This window comes from Hyla sarda, chromosome 6 (assembly GCF_029499605.1).
Source record: "Hyla sarda isolate aHylSar1 chromosome 6, aHylSar1.hap1, whole genome shotgun sequence".
NCBI lineage: Eukaryota > Metazoa > Chordata > Amphibia > Anura > Hylidae > Hyla > Hyla sarda.
In genome coordinates this window covers 295,912,753-295,934,390 of record NC_079194.1, presented here as the reverse complement: position 1 = coordinate 295,934,390, position 21,638 = coordinate 295,912,753, and the positions used below count along the sequence as shown (strand labels likewise).

The following is a 21,638-nucleotide window of genomic DNA, read 5'->3' as shown; positions in this document are numbered from 1 at the left end:
GAAAGGGGTGGACTTTTCCTGGTTTGCAGCTTTTTGGGGGGAATTGGGGGGTGTCATGCAGTGACCCCCCCCCTTTCCAGAAGTTGGGAGCTCTCCGCGGCTTAGCACAGGACGGCAACCATGGCGGTAGGATGGGGAAGGCAGTGTTGGGTATGCTCATGTTTCTCTTCATATCGTAAAAATCTTTCGCCTTTTACTAAAGATTTCCGTGGAGAGGAATGAAACTGAGTTTCGTAGCAATTTTTGCACGCTCCGGCTTTTGCCGGAGCTTTCCTTCTTTGGTCAGAAAAATAAAACATGCCTTCTCCTGCAGCTTCTCCGCAGCCTCATTTGCCTATCAAGCAAGCGCTTGGACCCGCCTCCTGCAGTGGAGGGCAGTGCTTAGCCAGAGAAGAGGAGGACAACAAGTCCCAGCTGGAAAAGGGGACAACAAGTCCCAGGCTGCCCACCACCTAATAGCCAAAGGAATGGAGGATTCTGGGAAAGGGGTGGACTTTTCCTGGTTTGCAGCTTTTTGGGGGGAATTGGGGGGTGTCATGCAGTGACCCCCCCCCTTTCCAGAAGTTGGGAGCTCTCCGCGGCTTAGCACAGGACGGCAACCATGGCGGTAGGATGGGGAAGGCAGTGTTGGGTATGCTCATGTTTCTCTTCATATCGTAAAAATCTTTCGCCTTTTACTAAAGATTTCCGTGGAGAGGAATGAAACTGAGTTTCGTAGCAATTTTTGCACGCTCCGGCTTTTGCCGGAGCTTTCCTTCTTTGGTCAGAAAAATAAAACATGCCTTCTCCTGCAGCTTCTCCGCAGCCTCATTTGCCTATCAAGCAAGCGCTTGGACCCGCCTCCTGCAGTGGAGGGCAGTGCTTAGCCAGAGAAGAGGAGGACAACAAGTCCCAGCTGGAAAAGGGGACAACAAGTCCCAGGCTGCCCACCACCTAATAGCCAAAGGAATGGAGGATTCTGGGAAAGGGGTGGACTTTTCCTGGTTTGCAGCTTTTTGGGGGGAATTGGGGGGTGTCATGCAGTGACCCCCCCCCCCCCCCTTTCCAGAAGTTGGGAGCTCTCCGCGGCTTAGCACAGGACGGCAACCATGGCGGTAGGATGGGGAAGGCAGTGTTGGGTATGCTCATGTTTCTCTTCATATCGTAAAAATCTTTCGCCTTTTACTAAAGATTTCCGTGGAGAGGAATGAAACTGAGTTTCGTAGCAATTTTTGCACGCTCCGGCTTTTGCCGGAGCTTTCCTTCTTTGGTCAGAAAAATAAAACATGCCTTCTCCTGCAGCTTCTCCGCAGCCTCATTTGCCTATCAAGCAAGCGTTTGGACCCGCCTCCTGCAGTGGAGGGCAGTGCTTAGCCAGAGAAGAGGAGGACAACAAGTCCCAGCTGGAAAAGGGGACAACAAGTCCCAGGCTGCCCACCACCTAATAGCCAAAGGAATGGAGGATTCTGGGAAAGGGGTGGACTTTTCCTGGTTTGCAGCTTTTTGGGGGGAATTGGGGGGTGTCATGCAGTGACCCCCCCCCCTTTCCAGAAGTTGGGAGCTCTCCGCGGCTTAGCACAGGACGGCAACCATGGCGGTAGGATGGGGAAGGCAGTGTTGGGTATGCTCATGTTTCTCTTCATATCGTAAAAATCTTTCGCCTTTTACTAAAGATTTCCGTGGAGAGGAATGAAACTGAGTTTCGTAGCAATTTTTGCACGCTCCAGCGTTTGCCGGAGCTTTCCTTCTTTGGTCAGAAAAATAAAACATGCCTTCTCCTGCAGCTTCTCCGCAGCCTCATTTGCCTATCAAGCAAGCGCTTGGACCCGCCTCCTGCAGTGGAGGGCAGTGCTTAGCCAGAGAAGAGGAGGACAACAAGTCCCAGCTGGAAAAGGGGACAACAAGTCCCAGGCTGCCCACCACCTAATAGCCAAAGGAATGGAGGATTCTGGGAAAGGGGTGGACTTTTCCTGGTTTGCAGCTTTTTGGGGGGAATTGGGGGGTGTCATGCAGTGACCCCCCCCCCCCCTTTCCAGAAGTTGGGAGCTCTCCGCGGCTTAGCACAGGACGGCAACCATGGCGGTAGGATGGGGAAGGCAGTGTTGGGTATGCTCATGTTTCTCTTCATATCGTAAAAATCTTTCGCCTTTTACTAAAGATTTCCGTGGAGAGGAATGAAACTGAGTTTCGTAGCAATTTTTGCACGCTCCGGCTTTTGCCGGAGCTTTCCTTCTTTGGTCAGAAAAATAAAACATGCCTTCTCCTGCAGCTTCTCCGCAGCCTCATTTGCCTATCAAGCAAGCGCTTGGACCCGCCTCCTGCAGTGGAGGGCAGTGCTTAGCCAGAGAAGAGGAGGACAACAAGTCCCAGCTGGAAAAGGGGACAACAAGTCCCAGGCTGCCCACCACCTAATAGCCAAAGGAATGGAGGATTCTGGGAAAGGGGTGGACTTTTCCTGGTTTGCAGCTTTTTGGGGGGAATTGGGGGGTGTCATGCAGTGACCCCCCCCCCCCTTTCCAGAAGTTGGGAGCTCTCCGCGGCTTAGCACAGGACGGCAACCATGGCGGTAGGATGGGGAAGGCAGTGTTGGGTATGCTCATGTTTCTCTTCATATCGTAAAAATCTTTCGCCTTTTACTAAAGATTTCCGTGGAGAGGAATGAAACTGAGTTTCGTAGCAATTTTTGCACGCTCCGGCTTTTGCCGGAGCTTTCCTTCTTTGGTCAGAAAAATAAAACATGCCTTCTCCTGCAGCTTCTCCGCAGCCTCATTTGCCTATCAAGCAAGCGCTTGGACCCGCCTCCTGCAGTGGAGGGCAGTGCTTAGCCAGAGAAGAGGAGGACAACAAGTCCCAGCTGGAAAAGGGGACAACAAGTCCCAGGCTGCCCACCACCTAATAGCCAAAGGAATGGAGGATTCTGGGAAAGGGGTGGACTTTTCCTGGTTTGCAGCTTTTTGGGGGGAATTGGGGGGTGTCATGCAGTGACCCCCCCCCCTTTCCAGAAGTTGGGAGCTCTCCGCGGCTTAGCACAGGACGGCAACCATGGCGGTAGGATGGGGAAGGCAGTGTTGGGTATGCTCATGTTTCTCTTCATATCGTAAAAATCTTTCGCCTTTTACTAAAGATTTCCGTGGAGAGGAATGAAACTGAGTTTCGTAGCAATTTTTGCACGCTCCGGCTTTTGCCGGAGCTTTCCTTCTTTGGTCAGAAAAATAAAACATGCCTTCTCCTGCAGCTTCTCCGCAGCCTCATTTGCCTATCAAGCAAGCGCTTGGACCCGCCTCCTGCAGTGGAGGGCAGTGCTTAGCCAGAGAAGAGGAGGACAACAAGTCCCAGCTGGAAAAGGGGACAACAAGTCCCAGGCTGCCCACCACCTAATAGCCAAAGGAATGGAGGATTCTGGGAAAGGGGTGGACTTTTCCTGGTTTGCAGCTTTTTGGGGGGAATTGGGGGGTGTCATGCAGTGACCCCCCCCCCCCTTTCCAGAAGTTGGGAGCTCTCCGCGGCTTAGCACAGGACGGCAACCATGGCGGTAGGATGGGGAAGGCAGTGTTGGGTATGCTCATGTTTCTCTTCATATCGTAAAAATCTTTCGCCTTTTACTAAAGATTTCCGTGGAGAGGAATGAAACTGAGTTTCGTAGCAATTTTTGCACGCTCCGGCTTTTGCCGGAGCTTTCCTTCTTTGGTCAGAAAAATAAAACATGCCTTCTCCTGCAGCTTCTCCGCAGCCTCATTTGCCTATCAAGCAAGCGCTTGGACCCGCCTCCTGCAGTGGAGGGCAGTGCTTAGCCAGAGAAGAGGAGGACAACAAGTCCCAGCTGGAAAAGGGGACAACAAGTCCCAGGCTGCCCACCACCTAATAGCCAAAGGAATGGAGGATTCTGGGAAAGGGGTGGACTTTTCCTGGTTTGCAGCTTTTTGGGGGGAATTGGGGGGTGTCATGCAGTGACCCCCCCCCTTTCCAGAAGTTGGGAGCTCTCCGCGGCTTAGCACAGGACGGCAACCATGGCGGTAGGATGGGGAAGGCAGTGTTGGGTATGCTCATGTTTCTCTTCATATCGTAAAAATCTTTCGCCTTTTACTAAAGATTTCCGTGGAGAGGAATGAAACTGAGTTTCGTAGCAATTTTTGCACGCTCCGGCTTTTGCCGGAGCTTTCCTTCTTTGGTCAGAAAAATAAAACATGCCTTCTCCTGCAGCTTCTCCGCAGCCTCATTTGCCTATCAAGCAAGCGCTTGGACCCGCCTCCTGCAGTGGAGGGCAGTGCTTAGCCAGAGAAGAGGAGGACAACAAGTCCCAGCTGGAAAAGGGGACAACAAGTCCCAGGCTGCCCACCACCTAATAGCCAAAGGAATGGAGGATTCTGGGAAAGGGGTGGACTTTTCCTGGTTTGCAGCTTTTTGGGGGGAATTGGGGGGTGTCATGCAGTGACCCCCCCCCTTTCCAGAAGTTGGGAGCTCTCCGCGGCTTAGCACAGGACGGCAACCATGGCGGTAGGATGGGGAAGGCAGTGTTGGGTATGCTCATGTTTCTCTTCATATCGTAAAAATCTTTCGCCTTTTACTAAAGATTTCCGTGGAGAGGAATGAAACTGAGTTTCGTAGCAATTTTTGCACGCTCCGGCTTTTGCCGGAGCTTTCCTTCTTTGGTCAGAAAAATAAAACATGCCTTCTCCTGCAGCTTCTCCGCAGCCTCATTTGCCTATCAAGCAAGCGCTTGGACCCGCCTCCTGCAGTGGAGGGCAGTGCTTAGCCAGAGAAGAGGAGGACAACAAGTCCCAGCTGGAAAAGGGGACAACAAGTCCCAGGCTGCCCACCACCTAATAGCCAAAGGAATGGAGGATTCTGGGAAAGGGGTGGACTTTTCCTGGTTTGCAGCTTTTTGGGGGGAATTGGGGGGTGTCATGCAGTGACCCCCCCCCCCCCTTTCCAGAAGTTGGGAGCTCTCCGCGGCTTAGCACAGGACGGCAACCATGGCGGTAGGATGGGGAAGGCAGTGTTGGGTATGCTCATGTTTCTCTTCATATCGTAAAAATCTTTCGCCTTTTACTAAAGATTTCCGTGGAGAGGAATGAAACTGAGTTTCGTAGCAATTTTTGCACGCTCCAGCGTTTGCCGGAGCTTTCCTTCTTTGGTCAGAAAAATAAAACATGCCTTCTCCTGCAGCTTCTCCGCAGCCTCATTTGCCTATCAAGCAAGCGCTTGGACCCGCCTCCTGCAGTGGAGGGCAGTGCTTAGCCAGAGAAGAGGAGGACAACAAGTCCCAGCTGGAAAAGGGGACAACAAGTCCCAGGCTGCCCACCACCTAATAGCCAAAGGAATGGAGGATTCTGGGAAAGGGGTGGACTTTTCCTGGTTTGCAGCTTTTTGGGGGGAATTGGGGGGTGTCATGCAGTGACCCCCCCCCTTTCCAGAAGTTGGGAGCTCTCCGCGGCTTAGCACAGGACGGCAACCATGGCGGTAGGATGGGGAAGGCAGTGTTGGGTATGCTCATGTTTCTCTTCATATCGTAAAAATCTTTCGCCTTTTACTAAAGATTTCCGTGGAGAGGAATGAAACTGAGTTTCGTAGCAATTTTTGCACGCTCCGGCTTTTGCCGGAGCTTTCCTTCTTTGGTCAGAAAAATAAAACATGCCTTCTCCTGCAGCTTCTCCGCAGCCTCATTTGCCTATCAAGCAAGCGCTTGGACCTGCCTCCTGCAGTGGAGGGCAGTGCTTAGCCAGAGAAGAGGAGGACAACAAGTCCCAGCTGGAAAAGGGGACAACAAGTCCCAGGCTGCCCACCACCTAATAGCCAAAGGAATGGAGGATTCTGGGAAAGGGGTGGACTTTTCCTGGTTTGCAGCTTTTTGGGGGGAATTGGGGGGTGTCATGCAGTGACCCCCCCCCTTTCCAGAAGTTGGGAGCTCTCCGCGGCTTAGCACAGGACGGCAACCATGGCGGTAGGATGGGGAAGGCAGTGTTGGGTATGCTCATGTTTCTCTTCATATCGTAAAAATCTTTCGCCTTTTACTAAAGATTTCCGTGGAGAGGAATGAAACTGAGTTTCGTAGCAATTTTTGCACGCTCCGGCTTTTGCCGGAGCTTTCCTTCTTTGGTCAGAAAAATAAAACATGCCTTCTCCTGCAGCTTCTCCGCAGCCTCATTTGCCTATCAAGCAAGCGCTTGGACCCGCCTCCTGCAGTGGAGGGCAGTGCTTAGCCAGAGAAGAGGAGGACAACAAGTCCCAGGCTGCCCACCACCTAATAGCCAAAGGAATGGAGGATTCTGGGAAAGGGGTGGACTTTTCCTGGTTTGCAGCTTTTTGGGGGGAATTGGGGGGTGTCATGCAGTGACCCCCCCCCCCTTTCCAGAAGTTGGGAGCTCTCCGCGGCTTAGCACAGGACGGCAACCATGGCGGTAGGATGGGGAAGGCAGTGTTGGGTATGCTCATGTTTCTCTTCATATCGTAAAAATCTTTCGCCTTTTACTAAAGATTTCCGTGGAGAGGAATGAAACTGAGTTTCGTAGCAATTTTTGCACGCTCCAGCGTTTGCCGGAGCTTTCCTTCTTTGGTCAGAAAAATAAAACATGCCTTCTCCTGCAGCTTCTCCGCAGCCTCATTTGCCTATCAAGCAAGCGCTTGGACCCGCCTCCTGCAGTGGAGGGCAGTGCTTAGCCAGAGAAGAGGAGGACAACAAGTCCCAGCTGGAAAAGGGGACAACAAGTCCCAGGCTGCCCACCACCTAATAGCCAAAGGAATGGAGGATTCTGGGAAAGGGGTGGACTTTTCCTGGTTTGCAGCTTTTTGGGGGGAATTGGGGGGTGTCATGCAGTGACCCCCCCCTTTCCAGAAGTTGGGAGCTCTCCGCGGCTTAGCACAGGACGGCAACCATGGCGGTAGGATGGGGAAGGCAGTGTTGGGTATGCTCATGTTTCTCTTCATATCGTAAAAATCTTTCGCCTTTTACTAAAGATTTCCGTGGAGAGGAATGAAACTGAGTTTCGTAGCAATTTTTGCACGCTCCGGCTTTTGCCGGAGCTTTCCTTCTTTGGTCAGAAAAATAAAACATGCCTTCTCCTGCAGCTTCTCCGCAGCCTCATTTGCCTATCAAGCAAGCGCTTGGACCCGCCTCCTGCAGTGGAGGGCAGTGCTTAGCCAGAGAAGAGGAGGACAACAAGTCCCAGCTGGAAAAGGGGACAACAAGTCCCAGGCTGCCCACCACCTAATAGCCAAAGGAATGGAGGATTCTGGGAAAGGGGTGGACTTTTCCTGGTTTGCAGCTTTTTGGGGGGAATTGGGGGGTGTCATGCAGTGACCCCCCCCCCCCCCTTTCCAGAAGTTGGGAGCTCTCCGCGGCTTAGCACAGGACGGCAACCATGGCGGTAGGATGGGGAAGGCAGTGTTGGGTATGCTCATGTTTCTCTTCATATCGTAAAAATCTTTCGCCTTTTACTAAAGATTTCCGTGGAGAGGAATGAAACTGAGTTTCGTAGCAATTTTTGCACGCTCCAGCGTTTGCCGGAGCTTTCCTTCTTTGGTCAGAAAAATAAAACATGCCTTCTCCTGCAGCTTCTCCGCAGCCTCATTTGCCTATCAAGCAAGCGCTTGGACCCGCCTCCTGCAGTGGAGGGCAGTGCTTAGCCAGAGAAGAGGAGGACAACAAGTCCCAGCTGGAAAAGGGGACAACAAGTCCCAGGCTGCCCACCACCTAATAGCCAAAGGAATGGAGGATTCTGGGAAAGGGGTGGACTTTTCCTGGTTTGCAGCTTTTTGGGGGGAATTGGGGGGTGTCATGCAGTGACCCCCCCCCTTTCCAGAAGTTGGGAGCTCTCCGCGGCTTAGCACAGGACGGCAACCATGGCGGTAGGATGGGGAAGGCAGTGTTGGGTATGCTCATGTTTCTCTTCATATCGTAAAAATCTTTCGCCTTTTACTAAAGATTTCCGTGGAGAGGAATGAAACTGAGTTTCGTAGCAATTTTTGCACGCTCCGGCTTTTGCCGGAGCTTTCCTTCTTTGGTCAGAAAAATAAAACATGCCTTCTCCTGCAGCTTCTCCGCAGCCTCATTTGCCTATCAAGCAAGCGCTTGGACCCGCCTCCTGCAGTGGAGGGCAGTGCTTAGCCAGAGAAGAGGAGGACAACAAGTCCCAGCTGGAAAAGGGGACAACAAGTCCCAGGCTGCCCACCACCTAATAGCCAAAGGAATGGAGGATTCTGGGAAAGGGGTGGACTTTTCCTGGTTTGCAGCTTTTTGGGGGGAATTGGGGGGTGTCATGCAGTGACCCCCCCCCCTTTCCAGAAGTTGGGAGCTCTCCGCGGCTTAGCACAGGACGGCAACCATGGCGGTAGGATGGGGAAGGCAGTGTTGGGTATGCTCATGTTTCTCTTCATATCGTAAAAATCTTTCGCCTTTTACTAAAGATTTCCGTGGAGAGGAATGAAACTGAGTTTCGTAGCAATTTTTGCACGCTCCGGCTTTTGCCGGAGCTTTCCTTCTTTGGTCAGAAAAATAAAACATGCCTTCTCCTGCAGCTTCTCCGCAGCCTCATTTGCCTATCAAGCAAGCGCTTGGACCCGCCTCCTGCAGTGGAGGGCAGTGCTTAGCCAGAGAAGAGGAGGACAACAAGTCCCAGCTGGAAAAGGGGACAACAAGTCCCAGGCTGCCCACCACCTAATAGCCAAAGGAATGGAGGATTCTGGGAAAGGGGTGGACTTTTCCTGGTTTGCAGCTTTTTGGGGGGAATTGGGGGGTGTCATGCAGTGACCCCCCCCCCTTTCCAGAAGTTGGGAGCTCTCCGCGGCTTAGCACAGGACGGCAACCATGGCGGTAGGATGGGGAAGGCAGTGTTGGGTATGCTCATGTTTCTCTTCATATCGTAAAAATCTTTCGCCTTTTACTAAAGATTTCCGTGGAGAGGAATGAAACTGAGTTTCGTAGCAATTTTTGCACGCTCCGGCTTTTGCCGGAGCTTTCCTTCTTTGGTCAGAAAAATAAAACATGCCTTCTCCTGCAGCTTCTCCGCAGCCTCATTTGCCTATCAAGCAAGCGCTTGGACCCGCCTCCTGCAGTGGAGGGCAGTGCTTAGCCAGAGAAGAGGAGGACAACAAGTCCCAGCTGGAAAAGGGGACAACAAGTCCCAGGCTGCCCACCACCTAATAGCCAAAGGAATGGAGGATTCTGGGAAAGGGGTGGACTTTTCCTGGTTTGCAGCTTTTTGGGGGGAATTGGGGGGTGTCATGCAGTGACCCCCCCCCCCCCCCCCCTTTCCAGAAGTTGGGAGCTCTCCGCGGCTTAGCACAGGATGGCAACCATGGCGGTAGGATGGGGAAGGCAGTGTTGGGTATGCTCATGTTTCTCTTCATATCGTAAAAATCTTTCGCCTTTTACTAAAGATTTCCGTGGAGAGGAATGAAACTGAGTTTCGTAGCAATTTTTGCACGCTCCAGCGTTTGCCGGAGCTTTCTTTCTTTGGTCAGAAAAATAAAACATGCCTTCTCCTGCAGCTTCTCCGCAGCCTCATTTGCCTATCAAGCAAGCGCTTGGACCCGCCTCCTGCAGTGGAGGGCAGTGCTTAGCCAGAGAAGAGGAGGACAACAAGTCCCAGCTGGAAAAGGGGACAACAAGTCCCAGGCTGCCCACCACCTAATAGCCAAAGGAATGGAGGATTCTGGGAAAGGGGTGGACTTTTCCTGGTTTGCAGCTTTTTGGGGGGAATTGGGGGGTGTCATGCAGTGACCCCCCCCCCCCCCTTTCCAGAAGTTGGGAGCTCTCCGCGGCTTAGCACAGGACGGCAACCATGGCGGTAGGATGGGGAAGGCAGTGTTGGGTATGCTCATGTTTCTCTTCATATCGTAAAAATCTTTCGCCTTTTACTAAAGATTTCCGTGGAGAGGAATGAAACTGAGTTTCGTAGCAATTTTTGCACGCTCCAGCGTTTGCCGGAGCTTTCCTTCTTTGGTCAGAAAAATAAAACATGCCTTCTCCTGCAGCTTCTCCGCAGCCTCATTTGCCTATCAAGCAAGCGCTTGGACCCGCCTCCTGCAGTGGAGGGCAGTGCTTAGCCAGAGAAGAGGAGGACAACAAGTCCCAGCTGGAAAAGGGGACAACAAGTCCCAGGCTGCCCACCACCTAATAGCCAAAGGAATGGAGGATTCTGGGAAAGGGGTGGACTTTTCCTGGTTTGCAGCTTTTTGGGGGGAATTGGGGGGTGTCATGCAGTGACCCCCCCCCTTTCCAGAAGTTGGGAGCTCTCCGCGGCTTAGCACAGGACGGCAACCATGGCGGTAGGATGGGGAAGGCAGTGTTGGGTATGCTCATGTTTCTCTTCATATCGTAAAAATCTTTCGCCTTTTACTAAAGATTTCCGTGGAGAGGAATGAAACTGAGTTTCGTAGCAATTTTTGCACGCTCCGGCTTTTGCCGGAGCTTTCCTTCTTTGGTCAGAAAAATAAAACATGCCTTCTCCTGCAGCTTCTCCGCAGCCTCATTTGCCTATCAAGCAAGCGCTTGGACCCGCCTCCTGCAGTGGAGGGCAGTGCTTAGCCAGAGAAGAGGAGGACAACAAGTCCCAGCTGGAAAAGGGGACAACAAGTCCCAGGCTGCCCACCACCTAATAGCCAAAGGAATGGAGGATTCTGGGAAAGGGGTGGACTTTTCCTGGTTTGCAGCTTTTTGGGGGGAATTGGGGGGTGTCATGCAGTGACCCCCCCCCCCTTTCCAGAAGTTGGGAGCTCTCCGCGGCTTAGCACAGGACGGCAACCATGGCGGTAGGATGGGGAAGGCAGTGTTGGGTATGCTCATGTTTCTCTTCATATCGTAAAAATCTTTCGCCTTTTACTAAAGATTTCCGTGGAGAGGAATGAAACTGAGTTTCGTAGCAATTTTTGCACGCTCCGGCTTTTGCCGGAGCTTTCCTTCTTTGGTCAGAAAAATAAAACATGCCTTCTCCTGCAGCTTCTCCGCAGCCTCATTTGCCTATCAAGCAAGCGCTTGGACCCGCCTCCTGCAGTGGAGGGCAGTGCTTAGCCAGAGAAGAGGAGGACAACAAGTCCCAGCTGGAAAAGGGGACAACAAGTCCCAGGCTGCCCACCACCTAATAGCCAAAGGAATGGAGGATTCTGGGAAAGGGGTGGACTTTTCCTGGTTTGCAGCTTTTTGGGGGGAATTGGGGGGTGTCATGCAGTGACCCCCCCCCCTTTCCAGAAGTTGGGAGCTCTCCGCGGCTTAGCACAGGACGGCAACCATGGCGGTAGGATGGGGAAGGCAGTGTTGGGTATGCTCATGTTTCTCTTCATATCGTAAAAATCTTTCGCCTTTTACTAAAGATTTCCGTGGAGAGGAATGAAACTGAGTTTCGTAGCAATTTTTGCACGCTCCGGCTTTTGCCGGAGCTTTCCTTCTTTGGTCAGAAAAATAAAACATGCCTTCTCCTGCAGCTTCTCCGCAGCCTCATTTGCCTATCAAGCAAGCGCTTGGACCCGCCTCCTGCAGTGGAGGGCAGTGCTTAGCCAGAGAAGAGGAGGACAACAAGTCCCAGCTGGAAAAGGGGACAACAAGTCCCAGGCTGCCCACCACCTAATAGCCAAAGGAATGGAGGATTCTGGGAAAGGGGTGGACTTTTCCTGGTTTGCAGCTTTTTGGGGGGAATTGGGGGGTGTCATGCAGTGACCCCCCCCCTTTCCAGAAGTTGGGAGCTCTCCGCGGCTTAGCACAGGACGGCAACCATGGCGGTAGGATGGGGAAGGCAGTGTTGGGTATGCTCATGTTTCTCTTCATATCGTAAAAATCTTTCGCCTTTTACTAAAGATTTCCGTGGAGAGGAATGAAACTGAGTTTCGTAGCAATTTTTGCACGCTCCGGCTTTTGCCGGAGCTTTCCTTCTTTGGTCAGAAAAATAAAACATGCCTTCTCCTGCAGCTTCTCCGCAGCCTCATTTGCCTATCAAGCAAGCGCTTGGACCCGCCTCCTGCAGTGGAGGGCAGTGCTTAGCCAGAGAAGAGGAGGACAACAAGTCCCAGCTGGAAAAGGGGACAACAAGTCCCAGGCTGCCCACCACCTAATAGCCAAAGGAATGGAGGATTCTGGGAAAGGGGTGGACTTTTCCTGGTTTGCAGCTTTTTGGGGGGAATTGGGGGGTGTCATGCAGTGACCCCCCCCCCCTTTCCAGAAGTTGGGAGCTCTCCGCGGCTTAGCACAGGACGGCAACCATGGCGGTAGGATGGGGAAGGCAGTGTTGGGTATGCTCATGTTTCTCTTCATATCGTAAAAATCTTTCGCCTTTTACTAAAGATTTCCGTGGAGAGGAATGAAACTGAGTTTCGTAGCAATTTTTGCACGCTCCGGCTTTTGCCGGAGCTTTCCTTCTTTGGTCAGAAAAATAAAACATGCCTTCTCCTGCAGCTTCTCCGCAGCCTCATTTGCCTATCAAGCAAGCGCTTGGACCCGCCTCCTGCAGTGGAGGGCAGTGCTTAGCCAGAGAAGAGGAGGACAACAAGTCCCAGCTGGAAAAGGGGACAACAAGTCCCAGGCTGCCCACCACCTAATAGCCAAAGGAATGGAGGATTCTGGGAAAGGGGTGGACTTTTCCTGGTTTGCAGCTTTTTGGGGGGAATTGGGGGGTGTCATGCAGTGACCCCCCCCCCCCTTTCCAGAAGTTGGGAGCTCTCCGCGGCTTAGCACAGGACGGCAACCATGGCGGTAGGATGGGGAAGGCAGTGTTGGGTATGCTCATATTTCTCTTCATATCGTAAAAATCTTTCGCCTTTTACTAAAGATTTCCGTGGAGAGGAATGAAACTGAGTTTCGTAGCAATTTTTGCACGCTCCGGCTTTTGCCGGAGCTTTCCTTCTTTGGTCAGAAAAATAAAACATGCCTTCTCCTGCAGCTTCTCCGCAGCCTCATTTGCCTATCAAGCAAGCGCTTGGACCCGCCTCCTGCAGTGGAGGGCAGTGCTTAGCCAGAGAAGAGGAGGACAACAAGTCCCAGCTGGAAAAGGGGACAACAAGTCCCAGGCTGCCCACCACCTAATAGCCAAAGGAATGGAGGATTCTGGGAAAGGGGTGGACTTTTCCTGGTTTGCAGCTTTTTGGGGGGAATTGGGGGGTGTCATGCAGTGACCCCCCCCCCCCCCTTTCCAGAAGTTGGGAGCTCTCCGCGGCTTAGCACAGGACGGCAACCATGGCGGTAGGATGGGGAAGGCAGTGTTGGGTATGCTCATGTTTCTCTTCATATCGTAAAAATCTTTCGCCTTTTACTAAAGATTTCCGTGGAGAGGAATGAAACTGAGTTTCGTAGCAATTTTTGCACGCTCCAGCGTTTGCCGGAGCTTTCCTTCTTTGGTCAGAAAAATAAAACATGCCTTCTCCTGCAGCTTCTCCGCAGCCTCATTTGCCTATCAAGCAAGCGCTTGGACCCGCCTCCTGCAGTGGAGGGCAGTGCTTAGCCAGAGAAGAGGAGGACAACAAGTCCCAGCTGGAAAAGGGGACAACAAGTCCCAGGCTGCCCACCACCTAATAGCCAAAGGAATGGAGGATTCTGGGAAAGGGGTGGACTTTTCCTGGTTTGCAGCTTTTTGGGGGGAATTGGGGGGTGTCATGCAGTGACCCCCCCCCCTTTCCAGAAGTTGGGAGCTCTCCGCGGCTTAGCACAGGACGGCAACCATGGCGGTAGGATGGGGAAGGCAGTGTTGGGTATGCTCATGTTTCTCTTCATATCGTAAAAATCTTTCGCCTTTTACTAAAGATTTCCGTGGAGAGGAATGAAACTGAGTTTCGTAGCAATTTTTGCACGCTCCGGCTTTTGCCGGAGCTTTCCTTCTTTGGTCAGAAAAATAAAACATGCCTTCTCCTGCAGCTTCTCCGCAGCCTCATTTGCCTATCAAGCAAGCGCTTGGACCCGCCTCCTGCAGTGGAGGGCAGTGCTTAGCCAGAGAAGAGGAGGACAACAAGTCCCAGCTGGAAAAGGGGACAACAAGTCCCAGGCTGCCCACCACCTAATAGCCAAAGGAATGGAGGATTCTGGGAAAGGGGTGGACTTTTCCTGGTTTGCAGCTTTTTGGGGGGAATTGGGGGGTGTCATGCAGTGACCCCCCCCCCCCCTTTCCAGAAGTTGGGAGCTCTCCGCGGCTTAGCACAGGACGGCAACCATGGCGGTAGGATGGGGAAGGCAGTGTTGGGTATGCTCATGTTTCTCTTCATATCGTAAAAATCTTTCGCCTTTTACTAAAGATTTCCGTGGAGAGGAATGAAACTGAGTTTCGTAGCAATTTTTGCACGCTCCAGCGTTTGCCGGAGCTTTCCTTCTTTGGTCAGAAAAATAAAACATGCCTTCTCCTGCAGCTTCTCCGCAGCCTCATTTGCCTATCAAGCAAGCGCTTGGACCCGCCTCCTGCAGTGGAGGGCAGTGCTTAGCCAGAGAAGAGGAGGACAACAAGTCCCAGCTGGAAAAGGGGACAACAAGTCCCAGGCTGCCCACCACCTAATAGCCAAAGGAATGGAGGATTCTGGGAAAGGGGTGGACTTTTCCTGGTTTGCAGCTTTTTGGGGGGAATTGGGGGGTGTCATGCAGTGACCCCCCCCCTTTCCAGAAGTTGGGAGCTCTCCGCGGCTTAGCACAGGACGGCAACCATGGCGGTAGGATGGGGAAGGCAGTGTTGGGTATGCTCATGTTTCTCTTCATATCGTAAAAATCTTTCGCCTTTTACTAAAGATTTCCGTGGAGAGGAATGAAACTGAGTTTCGTAGCAATTTTTGCACGCTCCGGCTTTTGCCGGAGCTTTCCTTCTTTGGTCAGAAAAATAAAACATGCCTTCTCCTGCAGCTTCTCCGCAGCCTCATTTGCCTATCAAGCAAGCGCTTGGACCCGCCTCCTGCAGTGGAGGGCAGTGCTTAGCCAGAGAAGAGGAGGACAACAAGTCCCAGCTGGAAAAGGGGACAACAAGTCCCAGGCTGCCCACCACCTAATAGCCAAAGGAATGGAGGATTCTGGGAAAGGGGTGGACTTTTCCTGGTTTGCAGCTTTTTGGGGGGAATTGGGGGGTGTCATGCAGTGACCCCCCCCCCTTTCCAGAAGTTGGGAGCTCTCCGCGGCTTAGCACAGGACGGCAACCATGGCGGTAGGATGGGGAAGGCAGTGTTGGGTATGCTCATGTTTCTCTTCATATCGTAAAAATCTTTCGCCTTTTACTAAAGATTTCCGTGGAGAGGAATGAAACTGAGTTTCGTAGCAATTTTTGCACGCTCCGGCTTTTGCCGGAGCTTTCCTTCTTTGGTCAGAAAAATAAAACATGCCTTCTCCTGCAGCTTCTCCGCAGCCTCATTTGCCTATCAAGCAAGCGCTTGGACCCGCCTCCTGCAGTGGAGGGCAGTGCTTAGCCAGAGAAGAGGAGGACAACAAGTCCCAGCTGGAAAAGGGGACAACAAGTCCCAGGCTGCCCACCACCTAATAGCCAAAGGAATGGAGGATTCTGGGAAAGGGGTGGACTTTTCCTGGTTTGCAGCTTTTTGGGGGGAATTGGGGGGTGTCATGCAGTGACCCCCCCCCCCCCTTTCCAGAAGTTGGGAGCTCTCCGCGGCTTAGCACAGGACGGCAACCATGGCGGTAGGATGGGGAAGGCAGTGTTGGGTATGCTCATGTTTCTCTTCATATCGTAAAAATCTTTCGCCTTTTACTAAAGATTTCCGTGGAGAGGAATGAAACTGAGTTTCGTAGCAATTTTTGCACGCTCCGGCGTTTGCCGGAGCTTTCCTTCTTTGGTCAGAAAAATAAAACATGCCTTCTCCTGCAGCTTCTCCGCAGCCTCATTTGCCTATCAAGCAAGCGCTTGGACCCGCCTCCTGCAGTGGAGGGCAGTGCTTAGCCAGAGAAGAGGAGGACAACAAGTCCCAGCTGGAAAAGGGGACAACAAGTCCCAGGCTGCCCACCACCTAATAGCCAAAGGAATGGAGGATTCTGGGAAAGGGGTGGACTTTTCCTGGTTTGCAGCTTTTTGGGGGGAATTGGGGGGTGTCATGCAGTGACCCCCCCCCCTTTCCAGAAGTTGGGAGCTCTCCGCGGCTTAGCACAGGACGGCAACCATGGCGGTAGGATGGGGAAGGCAGTGTTGGGTATGCTCATGTTTCTCTTCATATCGTAAAAATCTTTCGCCTTTTACTAAAGATTTCCGTGGAGAGGAATGAAACTGAGTTTCGTAGCAATTTTTGCACGCTCCGGCTTTTGCCGGAGCTTTCCTTCTTTGGTCAGAAAAATAAAACATGCCTTCTCCTGCAGCTTCTCCGCAGCCTCATTTGCCTATCAAGCAAGCGCTTGGACCCGCCTCCTGCAGTGGAGGGCAGTGCTTAGCCAGAGAAGAGGAGGACAACAAGTCCCAGCTGGAAAAGGGGACAACAAGTCCCAGGCTGCCCACCACCTAATAGCCAAAGGAATGGAGGATTCTGGGAAAGGGGTGGACTTTTCCTGGTTTGCAGCTTTTTGGGGGGAATTGGGGGGTGTCATGCAGTGACCCCCCCCCTTTCCAGAAGTTGGGAGCTCTCCGCGGCTTAGCACAGGACGGCAACCATGGCGGTAGGATGGGGAAGGCAGTGTTGGGTATGCTCATGTTTCTCTTCATATCGTAAAAATCTTTCGCCTTTTACTAAAGATTTCCGTGGAGAGGAATGAAACTGAGTTTCGTAGCAATTTTTGCACGCTCCGGCTTTTGCCGGAGCTTTCCTTCTTTGGTCAGAAAAATAAAACATGCCTTCTCCTGCAGCTTCTCCGCAGCCTCATTTGCCTATCAAGCAAGCGCTTGGACCCGCCTCCTGCAGTGGAGGGCAGTGCTTAGCCAGAGAAGAGGAGGACAACAAGTCCCAGCTGGAAAAGGGGACAACAAGTCCCAGGCTGCCCACCACCTAATAGCCAAAGGAATGGAGGATTCTGGGAAAGGGGTGGACTTTTCCTGGTTTGCAGCTTTTTGGGGGGAATTGGGGGGTGTCATGCAGTGACCCCCCCCCTTTCCAGAAGTTGGGAGCTCTCCGCGGCTTAGCACAGGACGGCAACCATGGCGGTAGGATGGGGAAGGCAGTGTTGGGTATGCTCATGTTTCTCTTCATATCGTAAAAATCTTTCGCCTTTTACTAAAGATTTCCGTGGAGAGGAATGAAACTGAGTTTCGTAGCAATTTTTGCACGCTCCGGCATTTGCCGGAGCTTTCCTTCTTTGGTCAGAAAAATAAAACATGCCTTCTCCTGCAGCTTCTCCGCAGCCTCATTTGCCTATCAAGCAAGCGCTTGGACCCGCCTCCTGCAGTGGAGGGCAGTGCTTAGCCAGAGAAGAGGAGGACAACAAGTCCCAGCTGGAAAAGGGGACAACAAGTCCCAGGCTGCCCACCACCTAATAGCCAAAGGAATGGAGGATTCTGGGAAAGGGGTGGACTTTTCCTGGTTTGCAGCTTTTTGGGGGGAATTGGGGGGTGTCATGCAGTGACCCCCCCCCCCCCTTTCCAGAAGTTGGGAGCTCTCCGCGGCTTAGCACAGGACGGCAACCATGGCGGTAGGATGGGGAACGCAGTGTTGGGTATGCTCATGTTTCTCTTCATATCGTAAAAATCTTTCGCCTTTTACTAAAGATTTCCGTGGAGAGGAATGAAACTGAGTTTCGTAGCAATTTTTGCACGCTCCAGTGTTTGCCGGAGCTTTCCTTCTTTGGTCAGAAAAATAAAACATGCCTTCTCCTGCAGCTTCTCCGCAGCCTCATTTGCCTATCAAGCAAGCGCTTGGACCCGCCTCCTGCAGTGGAGGGCAGTGCTTAGCCAGAGAAGAGGAGGACAACAAGTCCCAGCTGGAAAAGGGGACAACAAGTCCCAGCTGGAAAAGGGGACAACAAGTCCCAGGCTGCCCACCACCTAATAGCCAAAGGAATGGAGGATTCTGGGAAAGGGGTGGACTTTTCCTGGTTTGCAGCTTTTTGGGGGGAATTGGGGGGTGTCATGCAGTGACCCCCCCCCTTTCCAGAAGTTGGGAGCTCTCCGCGGCTTAGCACAGGACGGCAACCATGGCGGTAGGATGGGGAAGGCAGTGTTGGGTATGCTCATGTTTCTCTTCATATCGTAAAAATCTTTCGCCTTTTACTAAAGATTTCCGTGGAGAGGAATGAAACTGAGTTTCGTAGCAATTTTTGCACGCTCCGGCTTTTGCCGTAGCTTTCCTTCTTTGGTCAGAAAAATAAAACATGCCTTCTCCTGCAGCTTCTCCGCAGCCTCATTTGCCTATCAAGCAAGCGCTTGGACCCGCCTCCTGCAGTGGAGGGCAGTGCTTAGCCAGAGAAGAGGAGGACAACAAGTCCCAGCTGGAAAAGGGGACAACAAGTCCCAGGCTGCCCACCACCTAATAGCCAAAGGAATGGAGGATTCTGGGAAAGGGGTGGACTTTTCCTGGTTTGCAGCTTTTTGGGGGGAATTGGGGGGTGTCATGCAGTGACCCCCCCCCCCTTTCCAGAAGTTGGGAGCTCTCCGCGGCTTAGCACAGGACGGCAACCATGGCGGTAGGATGGGGAAGGCAGTGTTGGGTATGCTCATGTTTCTCTTCATATCATAAAAGTCTTTCGCCTTTTACTAAAGATTTCCGTGGAGAGGAATGAAACTGAGTTTCGTAGCAATTTTTGCACGCTCCAGCGTTTGCCGGAGCTTTCCTTCTTTGGTCAGAAAAATAAAACATGCCTTCTCCTGCAGCTTCTCCGCAGCCTCATTTGCCTATCAAGCAAGCGCTTGGACCCGCCTCCTGCAGTGGAGGGCAGTGCTTAGCCAGAGAAGAGGAGGACAACAAGTCCCAGCTGGAAAAGGGGACAACAAGTCCCAGGCTGCCCACCACCTAATAGCCAAAGGAATGGAGGATTCTGGGAAAGGGGTGGACTTTTCCTGGTTTGCAGCTTTTTGGGGGGTGTCATGCAGTGACCCCCCCCCCCCCCCCTTTCCAGAAGTTGGGAGCTCTCCGCGGCTTAGCACAGGACGGCAACCATGGCGGTAGGATGGGGAAGGCAGTGTTGGGTATGCTCATGTTTCTCTTCATATCGTAAAAATCTTTCGCCTTTTACTAAAGATTTCCGTGGAGAGGAATGAAACTGAGTTTCGTAGCAATTTTTGCACGCTCCAGCGTTTGCCGGAGCTTTCCTTCTTTGGTCAGAAAAATAAAACATGCCTTCTCCTGCAGCTTCTCCGCAGCCTCATTTGCCTATCAAGCAAGCGCTTGGACCCGCCTCCTGCAGTGGAGGGCAGTGCTTAGCCAGAGAAGAGGAGGACAACAAGTCCCAGCTGGAAAAGGGGACAACAAGTCCCAGGCTGCCCACCACCTAATAGCCAAAGGAATGGAGGATTCTGGGAAAGGGGTGGACTTTTCCTGGTTTGCAGCTTTTTGGGGGGAATTGGGGGGTGTCATGCAGTGACCGCCCCCCCCCCCCCCCCCCCCCTTTCCAGAAGTTGGGAGCTCTCCGCGGCTTAGCACAGGACGGCAACCATGGCGGTAGGATGGGGAAGGCAGTGTTGGGTATGCTCATGTTTCTCTTCATATCGTAAAAATCTTTCGCCTTTTACTAAAGATTTCCGTGGAGAGGAATGAAACTGAGTTTCGTAGCAATTTTTGCACGCTCCGGCTTTTGCCGGAGCTTTCCTTCTTTGGTCAGAAAAATGTTCTAATCTGACCAGGGCGGTGCGGCCCCCGAGGTCCTGGATGTAATGGACCGTGTCTCTCACAAGGGCAAGGCTGTCAGCAATCCTGCGACCAGGAATGCCGCAGGTCTGGTCCGGATGGACAATCTGCCCCATGACAGGTTTCAGCTTTTGGCCAGCACCTTGGCGAGGATCTTGTAGTCCACGTTCAGGAGAGAGATGGGACGCCAGTTTTTCAGGTCACATCTCTCCCCCTTCCCTCAACGACGGAGGCATTCTGCCCCCCACCACCATCTCCTCGTACACCTCCAACAGGTCCGGACAGATCAGGTCACCCAGCGCTACATAGAGCTTGGCCGGGAGACCGTCACCGCCCGGGGTCCTGCCGGGCTTAAAGGATTTAGCGGCAGAGAGCAGCTCCCCCACCATCAAGGGATCAACAACGTTAGTGATACCTGACAAGAACCTCTCGGCGGCTTCGGGGTCGGATGACTTGGGGGCGTAGAGGTTGCTGTAGAAGTCGGAGACGACCCCCATCACTTCCTCCTTGCCACTCCTCATGTGTCCGGTCTCATCTCGTAGCTCAGTCAGGGGGCGTGTGGCCGGCATGGCGCTTCCTGAAAAAGAAAGAGTTACACTTCTCACCCTTCTCCAGGTTCTCCACCTTGGAACGAAAGACGATTCGCTTGGATTCCTCCTCAAAGTGCCTTTTCAAGCTCTTTTTGGTCTCCTCCAGCTCCTCCCCGACGTCCCAGCCACACTGGAGCAGGTCCTGCAGGGACCGCAGCTCACGCTGCAGTTTCCCAAAGTCCCACTTCTTCGCACACGCCTGTTGTCTGCCTTTGCCTGAAAGAAACAACTGAATTCGACTTTAACATATTCCCACCAATCGCTGATGCACTTGAACAGACATTTGTCATTTCGCCATACATCTGTTCGACTTACATCGGGCCCAGCACAGTCTGGACCAGCCGCACACAGCGCCTGCTAGTGTTGAAAGGTCAGCTCGTGCCCCGCTGAGCACAACTACTGCAACGAAAGGAGACGGCATGTACGGGTATTAATATAGAGCGGCATTGCGGTAATACTATCATATGAGCACAATATATGACAGCATATCAGCATTTAACTACTGATCCACTACTGACATAGTTTTTTTTATTTGAATTTTGCAATAATACTGCCAGGACTATCAGTTGGTTATGTGATTCTAATTTTTCCACTGATTTTATTGTTTATGCATTTTATTTATATTCCTTCCACAAGGGCCCTGTGAGGGGAATTCTATGCACTTTATATCATTTTATATTAATAAAGAAATTAATGTCATTTGAAGCACGGTCTTAGTTCAATATGATTTTATATTTTTCATCACTATCCTAGAAGTTGGGCTAGTTTTTTCCTTTTTTCAGTGATTTACTATTTATACACCTTGGGTATAGGTGTTTTGCCATTTTTACCTCGGCTAGTGGCTAATTGTGAGCTGCACCAAGTTTTTTCCATTAAAATTGTATTTAATCTAAACTATGCGCTGCTTAATTTCATAATGAATAGGTTTATAATCGTCACTGCGTTGATCCCTTTCCCCTAGCTGCCATAGGTTTGCGTGACTACAATTTTGGCTTCAATCACCACTAGGGGGAGCTACCTGTTTACGTTATTTCAGTGAACAAGTAAAATCTGAGCAACTCACAGGAAATGCAAGGAGGAGATTACCATTCCAGGCATATACAATGTGGCTCTTATAACACATGAGAACCATTTATGGCTTATGTACATAAGACTAAATTTTGATGTTAATTTGTTTTCCCTGTCGTCCCTCAGCAGCACAAACGGGGTTTCCGCCCCTGTGAACTAATTGGACAGGGAATTTTTTATATATAAAAATAAAGCAATAAGGCACCTCCCCCCGTGTCTATATAACCTGTCCTCTCACATCAGAACAGCGAGTTAATTATAAAGTACAACTAACAAAAAAAAAAAAAGGGGGGGGGGAAGCTTGTGCTGCTGAGGAGACTAAGGGAAAACAAATTAACATCA

At 51.8% G+C, this 21,638-nt stretch overlaps 41 non-coding genes across 41 annotated transcripts; all 41 read left to right on the top strand.

Annotated features, from left to right (window-relative positions):
* Positions 1–152: 152 nt before the first annotated feature.
* LOC130278009 (U5 spliceosomal RNA) lies at positions 153–270 on the top strand. Its single transcript, XR_008845686.1, has one exon. It is a non-coding gene; the product is annotated as a U5 spliceosomal RNA (small nuclear RNA).
* A 363-nt stretch (positions 271–633) lies between these two features.
* Positions 634–751, top strand: LOC130278008 (U5 spliceosomal RNA). Its single transcript, XR_008845685.1, has one exon. It is a non-coding gene; the product is annotated as a U5 spliceosomal RNA (small nuclear RNA).
* A 369-nt stretch (positions 752–1,120) lies between these two features.
* LOC130278007 (U5 spliceosomal RNA) lies at positions 1,121–1,238 on the top strand. Its single transcript, XR_008845684.1, has one exon. It is a non-coding gene; the product is annotated as a U5 spliceosomal RNA (small nuclear RNA).
* A 364-nt stretch (positions 1,239–1,602) lies between these two features.
* LOC130278312 (U5 spliceosomal RNA) lies at positions 1,603–1,720 on the top strand. Its single transcript, XR_008845962.1, has one exon. It is a non-coding gene; the product is annotated as a U5 spliceosomal RNA (small nuclear RNA).
* Positions 1,721–2,087: 367 nt separating this feature from the next.
* On the top strand, positions 2,088–2,205 carry LOC130278006 (U5 spliceosomal RNA). The gene has a single exon (XR_008845683.1). It is a non-coding gene; the product is annotated as a U5 spliceosomal RNA (small nuclear RNA).
* A 366-nt stretch (positions 2,206–2,571) lies between these two features.
* Positions 2,572–2,689, top strand: LOC130278005 (U5 spliceosomal RNA). Its single transcript, XR_008845682.1, has one exon. It is a non-coding gene; the product is annotated as a U5 spliceosomal RNA (small nuclear RNA).
* A 364-nt stretch (positions 2,690–3,053) lies between these two features.
* Positions 3,054–3,171, top strand: LOC130278004 (U5 spliceosomal RNA). The gene has a single exon (XR_008845681.1). It is a non-coding gene; the product is annotated as a U5 spliceosomal RNA (small nuclear RNA).
* Positions 3,172–3,537: 366 nt separating this feature from the next.
* On the top strand, positions 3,538–3,655 carry LOC130278003 (U5 spliceosomal RNA). Its single transcript, XR_008845680.1, has one exon. It is a non-coding gene; the product is annotated as a U5 spliceosomal RNA (small nuclear RNA).
* A 363-nt stretch (positions 3,656–4,018) lies between these two features.
* LOC130278002 (U5 spliceosomal RNA) lies at positions 4,019–4,136 on the top strand. Its single transcript, XR_008845679.1, has one exon. It is a non-coding gene; the product is annotated as a U5 spliceosomal RNA (small nuclear RNA).
* A 363-nt stretch (positions 4,137–4,499) lies between these two features.
* On the top strand, positions 4,500–4,617 carry LOC130278001 (U5 spliceosomal RNA). The gene has a single exon (XR_008845678.1). It is a non-coding gene; the product is annotated as a U5 spliceosomal RNA (small nuclear RNA).
* A 367-nt stretch (positions 4,618–4,984) lies between these two features.
* LOC130278311 (U5 spliceosomal RNA) lies at positions 4,985–5,102 on the top strand. The gene has a single exon (XR_008845961.1). It is a non-coding gene; the product is annotated as a U5 spliceosomal RNA (small nuclear RNA).
* Positions 5,103–5,465: 363 nt separating this feature from the next.
* Positions 5,466–5,583, top strand: LOC130278000 (U5 spliceosomal RNA). Its single transcript, XR_008845677.1, has one exon. It is a non-coding gene; the product is annotated as a U5 spliceosomal RNA (small nuclear RNA).
* A 363-nt stretch (positions 5,584–5,946) lies between these two features.
* LOC130277998 (U5 spliceosomal RNA) lies at positions 5,947–6,064 on the top strand. Its single transcript, XR_008845675.1, has one exon. It is a non-coding gene; the product is annotated as a U5 spliceosomal RNA (small nuclear RNA).
* A 339-nt stretch (positions 6,065–6,403) lies between these two features.
* Positions 6,404–6,521, top strand: LOC130278310 (U5 spliceosomal RNA). The gene has a single exon (XR_008845960.1). It is a non-coding gene; the product is annotated as a U5 spliceosomal RNA (small nuclear RNA).
* Positions 6,522–6,883: 362 nt separating this feature from the next.
* On the top strand, positions 6,884–7,001 carry LOC130277997 (U5 spliceosomal RNA). Its single transcript, XR_008845674.1, has one exon. It is a non-coding gene; the product is annotated as a U5 spliceosomal RNA (small nuclear RNA).
* A 368-nt stretch (positions 7,002–7,369) lies between these two features.
* On the top strand, positions 7,370–7,487 carry LOC130278309 (U5 spliceosomal RNA). Its single transcript, XR_008845959.1, has one exon. It is a non-coding gene; the product is annotated as a U5 spliceosomal RNA (small nuclear RNA).
* Positions 7,488–7,850: 363 nt separating this feature from the next.
* Positions 7,851–7,968, top strand: LOC130277996 (U5 spliceosomal RNA). The gene has a single exon (XR_008845673.1). It is a non-coding gene; the product is annotated as a U5 spliceosomal RNA (small nuclear RNA).
* Positions 7,969–8,332: 364 nt separating this feature from the next.
* Positions 8,333–8,450, top strand: LOC130277995 (U5 spliceosomal RNA). Its single transcript, XR_008845672.1, has one exon. It is a non-coding gene; the product is annotated as a U5 spliceosomal RNA (small nuclear RNA).
* A 364-nt stretch (positions 8,451–8,814) lies between these two features.
* On the top strand, positions 8,815–8,932 carry LOC130277994 (U5 spliceosomal RNA). The gene has a single exon (XR_008845671.1). It is a non-coding gene; the product is annotated as a U5 spliceosomal RNA (small nuclear RNA).
* Positions 8,933–9,304: 372 nt separating this feature from the next.
* LOC130278308 (U5 spliceosomal RNA) lies at positions 9,305–9,422 on the top strand. Its single transcript, XR_008845958.1, has one exon. It is a non-coding gene; the product is annotated as a U5 spliceosomal RNA (small nuclear RNA).
* A 368-nt stretch (positions 9,423–9,790) lies between these two features.
* Positions 9,791–9,908, top strand: LOC130278306 (U5 spliceosomal RNA). Its single transcript, XR_008845957.1, has one exon. It is a non-coding gene; the product is annotated as a U5 spliceosomal RNA (small nuclear RNA).
* A 363-nt stretch (positions 9,909–10,271) lies between these two features.
* Positions 10,272–10,389, top strand: LOC130277993 (U5 spliceosomal RNA). Its single transcript, XR_008845670.1, has one exon. It is a non-coding gene; the product is annotated as a U5 spliceosomal RNA (small nuclear RNA).
* A 365-nt stretch (positions 10,390–10,754) lies between these two features.
* Positions 10,755–10,872, top strand: LOC130277992 (U5 spliceosomal RNA). The gene has a single exon (XR_008845669.1). It is a non-coding gene; the product is annotated as a U5 spliceosomal RNA (small nuclear RNA).
* A 364-nt stretch (positions 10,873–11,236) lies between these two features.
* Positions 11,237–11,354, top strand: LOC130277991 (U5 spliceosomal RNA). The gene has a single exon (XR_008845668.1). It is a non-coding gene; the product is annotated as a U5 spliceosomal RNA (small nuclear RNA).
* A 363-nt stretch (positions 11,355–11,717) lies between these two features.
* On the top strand, positions 11,718–11,835 carry LOC130277990 (U5 spliceosomal RNA). Its single transcript, XR_008845667.1, has one exon. It is a non-coding gene; the product is annotated as a U5 spliceosomal RNA (small nuclear RNA).
* Positions 11,836–12,200: 365 nt separating this feature from the next.
* LOC130277989 (U5 spliceosomal RNA) lies at positions 12,201–12,318 on the top strand. Its single transcript, XR_008845666.1, has one exon. It is a non-coding gene; the product is annotated as a U5 spliceosomal RNA (small nuclear RNA).
* A 366-nt stretch (positions 12,319–12,684) lies between these two features.
* On the top strand, positions 12,685–12,802 carry LOC130277981 (U5 spliceosomal RNA). Its single transcript, XR_008845658.1, has one exon. It is a non-coding gene; the product is annotated as a U5 spliceosomal RNA (small nuclear RNA).
* Positions 12,803–13,170: 368 nt separating this feature from the next.
* On the top strand, positions 13,171–13,288 carry LOC130278305 (U5 spliceosomal RNA). Its single transcript, XR_008845956.1, has one exon. It is a non-coding gene; the product is annotated as a U5 spliceosomal RNA (small nuclear RNA).
* A 364-nt stretch (positions 13,289–13,652) lies between these two features.
* Positions 13,653–13,770, top strand: LOC130277987 (U5 spliceosomal RNA). Its single transcript, XR_008845664.1, has one exon. It is a non-coding gene; the product is annotated as a U5 spliceosomal RNA (small nuclear RNA).
* A 367-nt stretch (positions 13,771–14,137) lies between these two features.
* On the top strand, positions 14,138–14,255 carry LOC130278304 (U5 spliceosomal RNA). The gene has a single exon (XR_008845955.1). It is a non-coding gene; the product is annotated as a U5 spliceosomal RNA (small nuclear RNA).
* Positions 14,256–14,618: 363 nt separating this feature from the next.
* LOC130277986 (U5 spliceosomal RNA) lies at positions 14,619–14,736 on the top strand. Its single transcript, XR_008845663.1, has one exon. It is a non-coding gene; the product is annotated as a U5 spliceosomal RNA (small nuclear RNA).
* Positions 14,737–15,100: 364 nt separating this feature from the next.
* On the top strand, positions 15,101–15,218 carry LOC130277985 (U5 spliceosomal RNA). Its single transcript, XR_008845662.1, has one exon. It is a non-coding gene; the product is annotated as a U5 spliceosomal RNA (small nuclear RNA).
* A 367-nt stretch (positions 15,219–15,585) lies between these two features.
* Positions 15,586–15,703, top strand: LOC130278283 (U5 spliceosomal RNA). The gene has a single exon (XR_008845936.1). It is a non-coding gene; the product is annotated as a U5 spliceosomal RNA (small nuclear RNA).
* A 364-nt stretch (positions 15,704–16,067) lies between these two features.
* On the top strand, positions 16,068–16,185 carry LOC130277984 (U5 spliceosomal RNA). Its single transcript, XR_008845661.1, has one exon. It is a non-coding gene; the product is annotated as a U5 spliceosomal RNA (small nuclear RNA).
* Positions 16,186–16,548: 363 nt separating this feature from the next.
* On the top strand, positions 16,549–16,666 carry LOC130277983 (U5 spliceosomal RNA). The gene has a single exon (XR_008845660.1). It is a non-coding gene; the product is annotated as a U5 spliceosomal RNA (small nuclear RNA).
* A 363-nt stretch (positions 16,667–17,029) lies between these two features.
* On the top strand, positions 17,030–17,147 carry LOC130278280 (U5 spliceosomal RNA). Its single transcript, XR_008845933.1, has one exon. It is a non-coding gene; the product is annotated as a U5 spliceosomal RNA (small nuclear RNA).
* A 367-nt stretch (positions 17,148–17,514) lies between these two features.
* Positions 17,515–17,632, top strand: LOC130278300 (U5 spliceosomal RNA). The gene has a single exon (XR_008845951.1). It is a non-coding gene; the product is annotated as a U5 spliceosomal RNA (small nuclear RNA).
* Positions 17,633–18,021: 389 nt separating this feature from the next.
* On the top strand, positions 18,022–18,139 carry LOC130278302 (U5 spliceosomal RNA). The gene has a single exon (XR_008845953.1). It is a non-coding gene; the product is annotated as a U5 spliceosomal RNA (small nuclear RNA).
* A 365-nt stretch (positions 18,140–18,504) lies between these two features.
* Positions 18,505–18,622, top strand: LOC130278336 (U5 spliceosomal RNA). Its single transcript, XR_008845984.1, has one exon. It is a non-coding gene; the product is annotated as a U5 spliceosomal RNA (small nuclear RNA).
* Positions 18,623–18,982: 360 nt separating this feature from the next.
* On the top strand, positions 18,983–19,100 carry LOC130278303 (U5 spliceosomal RNA). Its single transcript, XR_008845954.1, has one exon. It is a non-coding gene; the product is annotated as a U5 spliceosomal RNA (small nuclear RNA).
* A 378-nt stretch (positions 19,101–19,478) lies between these two features.
* On the top strand, positions 19,479–19,596 carry LOC130277982 (U5 spliceosomal RNA). The gene has a single exon (XR_008845659.1). It is a non-coding gene; the product is annotated as a U5 spliceosomal RNA (small nuclear RNA).
* The last annotated feature ends 2,042 nt before the right edge of the window (positions 19,597–21,638 follow it).